General features: G+C 35.6%; 1 protein-coding gene across 1 annotated transcript in view; it reads left to right on the top strand.

Moving 5' to 3' along the window:
- CWC27 (CWC27 spliceosome associated cyclophilin) overlaps window positions 1-13,010 on the top strand; it is a 269,385-nt gene that overhangs the window by 165,723 nt on the left and 90,652 nt on the right. The window lies entirely within an intron of this gene.

Below are 13,010 nucleotides of genomic sequence, written 5' to 3'. Positions count from 1 at the left end.
TAATCCAGTAGACAAGAATGTTCCCCTTAGTCCCAGAGGTCTCAACAAAAATCTCTTAGTATCTCATTACTGATTATTCTATTATGTGCGCCTTTCAGGATCAGTTACTGTAGCTGGGAAATTAAAGGCTCTTATTGGCCAGTGCTGAGTCATGTGCCACTTATCAAGCAAAGATAGAGGCAGCACAACTAGAGTCACATGGAATTAGGGGTACAGGAAGAGGTGAGTTCATCACAGTGGTAATATCAACTTTACATGATTTTCAGAAGGATTAAATCAGTTTTTACAGGTATACAAAGCCCTCAAATTCTACAGTAAAATCTGTATTTCAAGTCCTTTCTTCCATTACTTCCCCAGACAGATTCCATATGCTCTACAATCTATTCTGATGGATCTTTGACTATATTCCGTTTTTCTTGTCAGTGTCATGTTGCTTTTGTGATTCCATTGGCCTAAACACCTTCCACTATTTCTGCTTATGGAATTGTTGTGTTTCATCTCAAACACCTTCATCTCCTGAATATTTTTAAACTACCTTAGATCCTCTCCAAAATCCCACAAAAATATGGTTGCTAATTCCTTTGAAAGATGATTCACCAATCTTCATTTCTAGTTCCTAGCATCAGACATACATTTTAAAAGCCATTTTTCTGGCTATCCCAGTGAACTTCATATGCTACTTACCACATTCTGCCTTGTATTAATCTTCTGCATCAGTCTATATCATACACTCTGAAGACTCACAATAAGTATTTACTTTATTGAATTAAACCTAATTTCAACTAAATACACATTATTTATGAAATTTTAAACCCCTATATTTTACTCAAGACAAAATTTTAACCTTACTTTAATAAGAGATTTTATAAACTGTTGACTCTGGTATATCTTAGATATTTAGTACTGATCTAGTTAGCCAAACATATAGCCAATTTTTAGTAATCCACAATACAGATTTAAGTCATATCATTAAGACCTATTTTGCTGAGTCTTCCTTCCTGTACATTAGGATTTTGTATTTGACTTTCTGTTAATTAATTCATATTTATTGAATGCTTACTATATTATATTCTAGGCATTTTTCAAGGCACTGAGAAAGTATTCTCCTTCCAGCAGACCTGGAATGAATTCAGTCAGTGAAGATTTAAATTAAAAATTTAATGTTAAATAATGGCAGTTCTAGTTTTTACTTGCCAGAATGTTTGTTGGTTTAGGTGTTTTTAAAATCTCTGTATTGTAAGATTAGTGTTGGAAAAGAAATTATTAGGGACAGACTTCAAATAAAGAGAGAAAAAACATACTACTTTCTTCCCAGACAGTGCTGTTTCAGCTTCTTTAATTTTCTTATTATGAGTAGCCAGGTTCCTTTAGTTTGCTGTAAAAATCAAGAAGCATTCCTAAAAACTGTTCCCAAACAATGGTGAGTTTTACTAGATATTAGCAATATTTATGGAAAATTAAACTTCAATTCAGTTTATTCTATTAGGTGCTTACAAAAGTGAATAGAATTCTTTAGATAGCTATTATCATCACTAGTTTAAAATAACACACCAAACAGAACGTGTATGTAAAATCACAAATATACATATATATAATTCAGATTTACCATGTGCAGTATTTTTTTTTATTCAGCTTTTATTGAGGTTGATGTATTATTTGTGACTATGGGAAAGCTGAAAATTTTTAGTTCAGTAATAGAAGGATTCCAACAGTTTGAGAACAGTTACATCATTTAGTACATCTGGCACGTATTCTACTAAAATACGGAAAATCAAGAGTTTACTTATTATTTACATTGCCAGTTTTACCTTAGGTAAATATACTTTACATTATTTAACTCTCAAAGCTGAATAAATTCCACTATAGATGGTCACGTTTATATCATTCATTCTCCAGACGGCCTCTCTGTGCCAGGCATTTTCCATTGTCCTTACATCTCCAGTGCCAGCCCTGCCTCCTGCCCCAACTTTTCAGATTGCCTCATCCTTTTTTGAAAAGGCTCCTCTCAACCACCAAACTTTTGTTTCCCCACATATTTCTCCAGCCTGTCTTTTGTCTCAGAACAGGGTGCCTAGTTCTTCTTAAGGCTAATCACCCACCCTCTTTCCACATCTTCAGGAATTTTCCCTTCTTCTTTTGCAAAGGTCTCCCCATATCCTCTCACTTTTTCCTTTCTGCCTCACTCCTGCTTATTTTTTCCTTGACCTCGAAGATTTTTTTTATCCTTGTTTCACCTGTGTGCTTCCTTGAAAACTCTGCCTTCCACTATTGAACCTACTTCTGAAGAATAGTCCCAAATCATTGTTTACAACTCCTAATCATTTCTTGGGATTTCTAGACTATTAACTTTTCAACCTTACTGAAATTGTTCTTTTAAAAGTCAACAGTTAGCCAGGAGTAGTGGCTCATGCCTATAATCCCAGCACTTTGGGAGGCCAAGGTGGGTGGATCACCTGAGGTCAGGAGTTTGAGACCAGCCTGGCCAAAATGGTAAAACCCTTTGGTTTTGTCTCTGCTAAAAATGCAAAAATTAGCTAGGCATGGTAGTGGGTGCCTGTAATCCCAGCTACTCAGAAGGCTGAGGCAGGAGAATCACTTGAACCTGGGAGTCAGAGGTTGCAGTGAGCTGAGATCATGCCATTGCACTCCAGCCTGGGCATCAAGAGCAAAATTCCATCTTAAAAAAAAAAAAGTCAGCAGTCACCCACATTCACTGAGTTTTCTCAGTCCTCATATTCCCTTAAGAAACTTGATTCTTTCTTATCACCATTGCCTCTTTAAGTTTACAATGTAGGAATCTCAGTTGCTTGTCTGAAATACCCTTTTTACTCTTTAATAGCAGAAATAAACAGTTGAAAACTTAACTATACAATATAATGTTAGATAATGACAAGTCTGGTTGTTTTTAATTGTCAGGTTTTCTTTTCTTTTAGTAATCTCTGTTGCAGGCTAAAGACTTCAAATAAAGTTGGGAGAAAAGTCATAATTTACCACTTCCTTCTCAGTGATCTGAGAAAATGCCTTTTCAGGCTCTTAAATTTTTTATTCTTTGTAAGTGTCACACACACACACACACACACACACACACACACACACACACTTACTTGTGCAGAAAAAAAACCTGGGAATGATAAGCCAGAAAATAATTAAGTTGCTTATTTACAATGAATAGCAGGGTAGAGAAGAGCTGGAAGTGATAGGTAGACAGTGATAACTCTCTGAATTTATCTTTTGAGTTTTGACTTTTAAAAATATATTCCTTTTCTAAATATTTTTCAAATTAAATTAACAAGCATGAAGAGGAAAGAAAAACTAAAACTCAATGTAAATAGAAGCAAATAAACCCAATGTTTCAAATGAATAACATTACACTGCTAGGAGGTAAAAGAAAAAAATTGATTATATTATTCCACAAGGAGTGTGGAAAGAACAGTAAACAAATCTTGAACTTTTCTCAGTAGGCCTTGTCTTGTTTGTTCATTTGTTTGTTTGTTTGTTTGTTTGGTAGTACTATAGAGGTACTAATAATAAAACTATTTTATGTATATGGGAAAGTTTAATAAATGAATAATACACGTGTTGATGTTGTAGGGAGCCAAGGTTCTCATTGTAGAAGAAAGGAGATAAAAATATGAAATGAGGGAAAACTAAGAAAAACTTTTGGGAATGGATTGGTATGTGTGGATGGATTGGATTTGAATGAACTTAATGATTTCTTATACATTTCCTACCTCTGACTGCTGAAGGGACTTAAAAGCAAATAATCAATGGCAGTGAGTACATTTGATACCCAGATCTTGGTTTCCAACACCATTTCCCTCTGAAAGGAGCCACAGTAATTTGAAGAAATGACTGACTCCCAAGACCAGACCACCTGTTGTATGAAAAAAGAAGGTGTGGTGGGAGGGGGCAGAAGAGTGCTCCTGAAAATGATGATGGCACATCAAGATAACATAGAAGGCATCTTGAAAGGGCCTCTCCTCTACTGTTAAATCCAGAATCATTTTAGTTTCAGATAATTGAGTACACCCAACTCAAGAAGAAAAAGATAATGTAATTTTTAAATGGGCAAAGCATTTGAATAGACATTTCTTCAGAAAATAAGCACATAAAAAATGCTCAGCATCATTAGCTATCAGAGAAATGCAAATCAAAATCATAATGAGATATTGTTTTCTGCCCAGTAGGATGACTATAATTTTTTTTTTAAGTAAGGGAGGAATCAACAAGTATTAGCAAGGATATGGACAAATTGGAAAGTTCATACATTACTGATGGCATTGTAACATGGTACAACCGCTTTGAAAAAATGCTTAGCAGTTCCTCAAAGACTTCAACATAAATTATCATATGACCCAGCAATTACACTCGTAGATATATACCAAGATAATTGAAGGTAAGTGTTTAAAAAAAAACAACTTGTACACAAATATTCATAGCAACATTATTCATAATAAACAAAAACTAGAAACAACCCAAATAAAACAGGCTAAACAAACTGGTGTATTCTCACAGTGAAATATTATTCAGCCATGAAAAGGAATAAAGTACTGATTTATGCTACAACATGGATGAAGCTTGAAAACATTACACTAAATGAAAGAAGCCAAAATACAAAAGGCCATGAATTATGTGATTCCATTTATATGGAATGTCCAAAATAGGCAGATCCAAAGCTGTAGAGAAAGGTGGAAAATAAGTATTTGCCAGGGAATACAGTGAAATGAGAAGTGGTACTGACTGCTAATGGTATTTCTGCTAACAGGTAGTGTTTTTTTAAAAGGGTGATGGCAATTTTCTGGAAGTAAATAATGGTGACGGTTTTACAACATTGTGATTTTACTAAAAATCACTGAATTACACACTTTAAAATGGCGAGTTTTATGTTATGTGAATTTTATCTTGATAAAAAGTACAAAAAACAGTGATTGAAACCAGTAAAAAAAATTTTTTTTTGAACCATCGAGTAGAAAAATAAGAATCTATGAATCTATGAGGATCTGAATGAATGAATGAATGCTTAGAAGAGAAGGCAAGTCTCCTTATAGTAAGATGACAAAAATAAATGGGAAGAGAGTAGTGGAGTTAGAAAATCACCATTGTCATAGTAAAGATTGGTTTGGGCAAAAATGATCTCAATAGATACTAAATGTAGGGGGAATGTTGGATGAAGAACAGTATATTGGCATGATCACAAACTGTCTCTCCATTAATTGCTTATTAGTTGAACACTGATCTGTAATAGAGAAACTGTAAAACACCTTGACTGACTGATCAGAATTATCATCCACAGTGAGGAGCATATGGACACCATATGTCTCTTAACAGTGCCCTCAGAAGAACACACAATCATTGGTGTGTTCTACCTAGGGCGGCATAACCTGACTCTAATCATAAGAGAACATGAGACAAACCAAATTAAGGAATATTTTATTAGAAAAACGACTGTCTTGTATTCTTCAATAATGTCCATGTAGTGAAATAAAAAGAAAGGCTTAGGAGTCTACAGCGAAATCAAAACTAAATGGCAGTACATGCTCCTGGACTGGATCCTAGAACAAAGGAAAAAATAATGCTAAAAAGGACATGATTGGGAAACTTGACATAATAAAATATGGATCGCTTAGTAAAGTATTGCATCACTATGAAATTTTCTGAATTTGAAATACTATAGTTACTTAAAAGATTATTCTCATTCTTATGAAACACAAACTAAAAAGGAATAAAGGGCCATAATATATGCAACCTAGTCTCTAATAATTGAGGAAAAAATTAATGTGTATTTATGCAAAGGGAGAGAGAATAATAAAACATGTGGCAAAATGTTAAGAACTGGTGAATTCAGGTAGAAAGGTATCAGTTTCTTATATTGTTCTTTAACTTTTCTGTAAGTTTAAAATTATTTCAAAATAGAAATATTAAAATTAGCTTTTAAAACTTACTTAAATTGATAAACTCTTTTTTTTATATTTTTCTTTTTTATCTTACAAAATATTTTAAATATACAGAAAGGTAAAGAGGTTTAACCTATTTTTTACCCAACTAATCTTAATATAATTTGTATTTCTTAAAGTAAATCTAAACTTTACAAATATAGCTTAAGTCCCCTGTATACTTTCCAATTTCATTTCTCCCCCTTCCCAAAAGTACTCACTACTCAGAAGTATGATTCCTTCCTGTAAATGTTTTTAATCTTTTATTGCATGTGTATATAGCCATTAAAAATAATAGTATCGCTACTATGCCACTTTATAAAAGTGATATCAAATGGTATGCATGCATCCAATTGCATCTTGTTTTCTTATCATTATGCTTTTGACATTTGTCAGTGTTTTTATATGTAGTACATATGTATTCATTTTAAATGATTTATGGTATTCATTGAATACATATGACAGTTTTTCTACTGTTCATGGACATTGAGGTTCTTTTTATATATTTCCTATTTTAAATATTTTGCAGAAAGCATCCTTATACATTTTTGTGTGCATAAACAAGAGTTTCTCTAGGGTATGTCTTTAAATGGAATAGCTGGATGTGGGTAGTTATCATAATTATAATGATAAGTAATGTTTACTAACTCTCCTAAGTGACTTATATGTATTTATTTAATCTTTAAAACAAGTAAACACTATTATTATTAACATTTTACAGGTAAAGAAACTGAGCTATAAGATGGTTAAGCAAATTGTCCAAAATCCCATGGGTAGAAAATGTCAGAGCCCTGTTTCAACTTATGTAAAAAACCTGTGGAGTGTATGCACACCTTCAACTCCTCCATATTTCGTTTTCCAAAGTGTTAACAATGTGTAACCTCAATAGCCAATAGGAATTTTGTAAGTTATTAACTTGTAAAATTGAAAAGCAACTCATCCATTAAATTTTGTTTGGGATATTTACAGACCTCTAAAATCTAAAAGTCTGAAAACCAATTCCTTACATGGCACCGTTTAGGGGAACATTGTTTATAGAATCATAAGGCTGAAATCACCACTTCCTTACTTGACACTGTTTAGAAGAACATGCTTTTACAGGCTTATAGGGCTGGGATCCTTGGTCTTTTAAATGCCCAGCTATAGGAGGTTTTCATGAATTCCTCTGGATCCTAACTGTTCTGTCAACCATCCAGGCTTTATAACCTTTTATTGTTCTAGTCTCTTCTTTACCTCCTCCCCAATCTGCCATTCCCAATTCTTTACTCTGTCAGTATTGCCTTATTCAGCCAATTGGCAAGTCTTACGCAGCCACCATTGTAGAACCTCTCATCTGTCCTATTTCCAGGTTTGTATCACATTCTTTTTTGATGATATAATTAAAAACCTAAACTGGTCTTTTTCTCTGGAATCTCCCAGAAGTGATTCATTTATACACTGCTACTTAAGTGATCTTCTTAATGCAATTATTATATTATTCCTCTTTTATAAACCATTAGTACTATCTTATTGTATATCAAATTATAAAATCATCTACCATTTTTCTCTATAATCTTGCTTTCAACTTGTTGACCACCTTATCCCTTATTACTGCACTGTATTCTGCCAGTGGAACACAGATAGATCTTGGGTAAAACTGAAGATTTTTCAACTCTAAGTTTTCAAGTGGTGCTGATACTACAGGTCCAGTCTGGGTAACACACTCCGAGATTTGCTGCTCTAGTTGATCTGTAGGACCCGGCATGGGGTCTTATAAATAAGCTGATCATAACATATATTTAATAGAATTAAATCCCATTTCTTAAGACTTAGAGAAACTGACTTTCAAAAATATTCAATCCAGAAGAGATGGTTACTCTTAGTTTTGAAAAAAGTTTTAAACTTGCAGAAAAGTTATGGGAACAGTATGATGAACACATATATCTTTTACCTCTATTCAGTCATTTTCTTTTTTTTTTTTTTTTTTTTTTTTTTTTTTTTTTTTTTCAGTTTTGAGATGGAGTTTTGCTCTTGTTACCCAAGCTGGAGTGCAATGGCGCAATCTCGGCTCACCGCAACCTCCGCCTCCTGGGTTCAGGCAATTCTCCTGCCTCAGCCTCCTGAGTAGCTGGGATTACAGGCACGCGCCACCATGCCCAGCTAATGTTTTGTATTTTTAGTAGAGACGGGGTTTCACCATGTTGACCAGGATGGTCTCGATCTCCTGACCTCGTGATCCACCCACCTCGGACTCCCACAGTGCTGAGATTACAGGCTTGAGCCACCATGCCTGGCCATTTTCATTTTTTAATATTTGCACATTGCATTGCTCTCTGTATGTTTGTGTATGTAATTTCTTCTTTCTTTCTTTCTTTCTTTTTTTTTTTTTTTTTGAGACGGAATCTCACTTTGTCCCCCAGGCTGGAGTGCAGTGGCGCAATCTCAGCTCACTGCAACCTCCACCTCCCAGGTTCAAGTGGTTCTTCTGCCTCAGCCTCCTGAGTAGCTGGGACCACAAGTTCATGCCACCACATCGGCTAATTTTTGTATTTTTAGTAGAGATGGGGTTTCACCATATTGGCCAGGGTGGTCTCAAACTCCTGAACTTGTGATCTGCCTGCCTCAGCCTCCCAAAGTGCTGGGATTACAGACGTGAGCCACAGCACCTAGCCACATACATACATTTTTCTCTTGAACTATTTGAAGGTACCTTAGTGATACCAGGTCTTTACCCTAAATACTGATTGATACTGTTAACTAATTTACAATGTTCAAATTTTGTCTTCTGTTCTAATGATGTCCTTCATAGCTGGGTTTTTTTTTTTTTTTTTTTTTTTTTTTTCCCATTCCAGGATCCAATCCAAGATAATGCAGAAAATGTAGTTACAGGGAGATGTTTAGAGACTATGTAAATATCTCATTCGTCATCAAACTTGCACCCTTAGTTTGTTATTGTTGTGTTGTTGTGTTTTTTGTTTTGTTTTGTTTTGTTTTGTTTTGTTTTGTTTTGTTTTGTTTTAAATAGAGACAGAGTCTCACTCTGTGGCTCAGGCTGGAGTGTAGTGGCGCAATCTCAGCTCACTGCAACCTCTGCCTCCCGGGTCCTGGTTCAGTCAGTTCTCCTGCTTCAGCCTCCCAAGTAGCTGGGATTACAGGCATGTACTAACATGCCCAGCTAATTTTTGTATTCTTAGTATAGACGAGGTTTCACCATGTTGGCCAGGCTGGTCTTGAACTCTTGACCTCGTGATCTGCCCACCTCAGCCTCCCAAATGTTTCTTTTTTTCAGTTAAACTTTAAGTTCTGGAATACATGTGCACAGCATCCAGGCATGTTACATAGCTATACACATGCCATGGTGGTTTGCTGCACCCATTAACCTGTCATCCACATTAGGTATTTTTCCTAATCCTATCCCTCCCCTAGTCCCCGACCCCCCAATAGGCCCTGGTGTGTGATGTTGCCTTGTGTGTCCATGTGTTCTCATTGTTCAACTCCCACTTTTATTAGTAAGAACATGTGGTGTTTGGTTTTCTGTTATTGTGTTATTTTGCTGAGAATGATGGTTTTTAGCTTCATCCATGCCCTGCAAAGGACATGAATTCATCCTTTTTTTATGGCTGCATAGTATTCCATGGTGTATATGTGACACATTTTCTTTATCCAGTCTATCATTGATGGGCATTTGGGTTGGTTCCAAGTCTTTGCTATTGTGAACAGTGCAGTGCTGCAGTAAACATACGTGTGCATGTGTCTTGATAGTAGAATGATTTATAATCCTTTGGGTATATACCCAGTAATGGAACTGCTGGGTCAAATGGCAATTCTGGTTCTAGATCCTTGAGGAATTGCCACACTGTCTTCCATAGTGGTTGAACTAATTTACACTCCCATCAACAGTGTAAGAGCATTCCTATATTCTCCACATCCTCTCCAGTATCTGTTGTTTCCTGACTTTTTAATGATCGCTGTTCTAACTGGCATGAGATGGTATCTCATTTTGGTTTTGATTTGCATTTCTCTAGTGACCTGTGATGATGAGGTTTTTTCATGTTTGTTGGCTGCATAAATGTCTTTCTTTGAGAATTGTCTGTTCATATCCTTTGCCCACTTTTTGATGGGGTTGTTTATTTTTTTTCTTGTAGATTTAAGTTTCTTGTAGATTCTGGATATTAGCCCTTTGTGAGATGGATAGATAACAAAAATTTTCTCCCATTCTGTAGGTTGCCTGTTCATTCTGATAGTTTCTTTTGCTATGCAGAAGTTCTTTAGTTTAATTAGGTCCCATTTGCCTCTTTTGGCTTTTGTTGCCATGGCTTTTGGTGTTTTCGTCGTGAAGGCTTTGCCCATGCCTATGTCCTGAATGGTATTGCCTAGGTTTTCTTCTAGGATTTTAATGGTTTTATGTTTTACATTTAAGTTTTTAGTCTATATTGAGTTACTTTTAGTATAAGGTGTAAAGAAGGGGTCCAGTTTTAGCTTTCTGCATATGGCTAGCCACTTTGCCCAACACTGTTTATTAAATAGGGAATCCTTTCCCCATTGGTTGTTTTTGTCAGAGAGGTTTGTCAGAGAGCAGATGGTTATAGATGTGTGATGTTATTTCTGAGGCCTCTGTTGTGTTCCATTGGTCTATATATCTGTGTTGGTACCAGTACCATGCTGTTTTGTTACTGTAGCCTTGTACTATAGTTTGAAGCCTAGTAACATCATGCCTCCAGCTTTGTTCTTTTTCCTTAGGATTGTCTTGGCTATGTGGACTCTTCTCTGGTTCCATATGAAATTTGAAGCAGTTTTTCTAATTCTGTGAAGAAAGTCAGTGGTGGCTTCATGGGAATAGCATTGAATCTATGAATTACTTTTGGCAGTATGTCCATTTTCATGATATTGATTCTTCTTATTCATGAGCATAGAATGTTCTTCCGTTTGTTTGTGTCCTCTCTTATTTCCTTGAGCAGTGGTTTGTAGTTCTCCTTGAAGAGATCCTTCACATCCCTCGTAAGTTGTATTCCTAGGTATTTTATTATCTTTGTAGCAATTGTGAATGGGAGTTCACTCATGATTTGGCTCTTTGTCTATTGTTGGTATATAGGAATGCTTCTGATTTTTGCACATTGATTTTGTATCCTGAGATTTTGCTGAAGATGCTTGTCAGCTTAAGGAGATTTTGGGCTGAGTTCATGGGGTTTTCTAAATATACAATCATGTCATCTGCAAATAGAGACGATTTGACTTCCTCTTTTCCTATTTGAATGCCCTTTATTTCTTTCTCTTGCCCGATTGCCCTGGCCAGAACTTCCACTAGTATGTTGAATAGGAGTGGTGAGAGAGGGCATCCTTGTCTTGTGCCAGTTTTCAAAGGAAATGCTTCCCACTTTTGCCTATTCAGTATGAGATTGGCTGTGGGTTTGTCAGAAATTGCTCTTATCATGTTGAGATACGTTCCATCGATACTTAGTTTATTGAAAGATTTTAGCATGAAGGACTGTTGAATTTTATCAAAGGCCTTTTCTGCATCTATTGAGAGAATCATGTGGTTTTTGTCATTGGTTCTGATTATGTGATGGTTATATTTATCGATTTGCGTATGTTAAACTGGACTTGCATCCCAGAGATAAAGCCTTGATCATGATGGATAAGCTTTTTGATGTGCTGCTGGATTTGGTTTGCCAGTATTTTATTGAGGATTTTCACATTGATATTCATTAGGGTTATTGGCCTGAAATTGTTGTTGTTGTTGTTGTGTCTCTGCCAGGTTTTGGTAGGTATCAGGATGATGCTGGCCTCATAAAATGAGTTAGGGAGAAGGCCCTCTTTTTCTATTGTTTGGAATAGTTGCAGAAAGCATGATCAGCTCCTCTTTGTACCTCTGGTAGAGTTCGACTATGACTCTGTCTGGTCCTGGGCATTTTTTTTTATTGGTAGGCTATTAACTACTGCATCAATTTCAGAACTTGCTATTGGTGTATTCAGGGATTTGACTTCTTTCTTATTTAGTCTTGGGAGGGTGTATGTGTCCAGGAATTTATCCATTTCTTCTAGATTCTCTAGTTTGTTTGTGTAGTGGTGTTGATAGTATTCTCTGATGGTAGTTTATATCTCTGTGGGATCAGTGATGATATCCCCTTTATCATTTTTTATTGTGTGTATTTGATTCTTCTCTCTTTTCTTCTTTATTAGTCTGCCTAGTGGTCTATCTGTGTTGTTAATCTTTTCAGAAAACCAGCTCCTGGATTCACTGGTTTTTTGAAAGGGTTTTCATGTCTCTATTTCCTTCACTTCTGCTCTGATCTTAGTTTTTTCTTGTCTTCTGCTAGCTTTTGAATTTGTTTGCTCTTGCTTCTGTAGTTCTTTTAATTGTGATGTTAGGGTGTCAATTTTAGATCTTCCCTGCTTTCTCTTGTGGGGATTTTAGTACTATAAATTTCCCTCTAAACACTGCTTTAGCTGTGTCCTGGAGATTCTGGTATGTTGTGTCTTTTTTCTCCTTGGTTTCAAAGAACATCTTTATTTCTGCCTTAATTTTGTTATTTAGCCAGTAGTCATTCAGTAAGGGGTTTCAGTTTCCACATATTTTTGCAGTTTTGAGTGCGTTTCTGATTCTGAGTTCTGATTTGATTGCATTGTGATCTGAGAGACTGTTTGTTATGATTTCCGTTCTTTTGCATTTGCTGAGGAGTGTTTTACTTCCAATTATGTGATCAGTTTTAGAATAAGTGCAATGCGGTGCTGAGAAGAATATATATTTTATTGACTTGGGGTGGAGAATTCCGTAAATGTCTATTAGTTCTGCTTGGTCCAGAACTCAGTTTAAGTCCTGAATATCCTTCTTAATTTTCTGTCTCATTGTTTTGTCTAATATTGACTGTGGGGTGTTAACATCTCCCACTATTACTGTATGGGAGTCTAAATCTCTTTGTAGGTCTCTAAGAACTTGCTTTATGAATCTGGGTGCTCCTGTATTGGGTGTGTATATATTTAGAATTGTTAGCTCTTCTTGTTGCGTTGATCCCTTTGCCATTATGTAATACCCTTCTTTGTCTTTTTTTATCTTTGTTGGTTTAAAGTCTGTTTTATCAGATACTAAAATTGCAACCC

Source organism: Saimiri boliviensis, chromosome 1, assembly GCF_048565385.1.
Source record: "Saimiri boliviensis isolate mSaiBol1 chromosome 1, mSaiBol1.pri, whole genome shotgun sequence".
Lineage (NCBI taxonomy): Eukaryota > Metazoa > Chordata > Mammalia > Primates > Cebidae > Saimiri > Saimiri boliviensis.
This window is presented reverse-complemented; position numbering and strand designations above follow the sequence as displayed.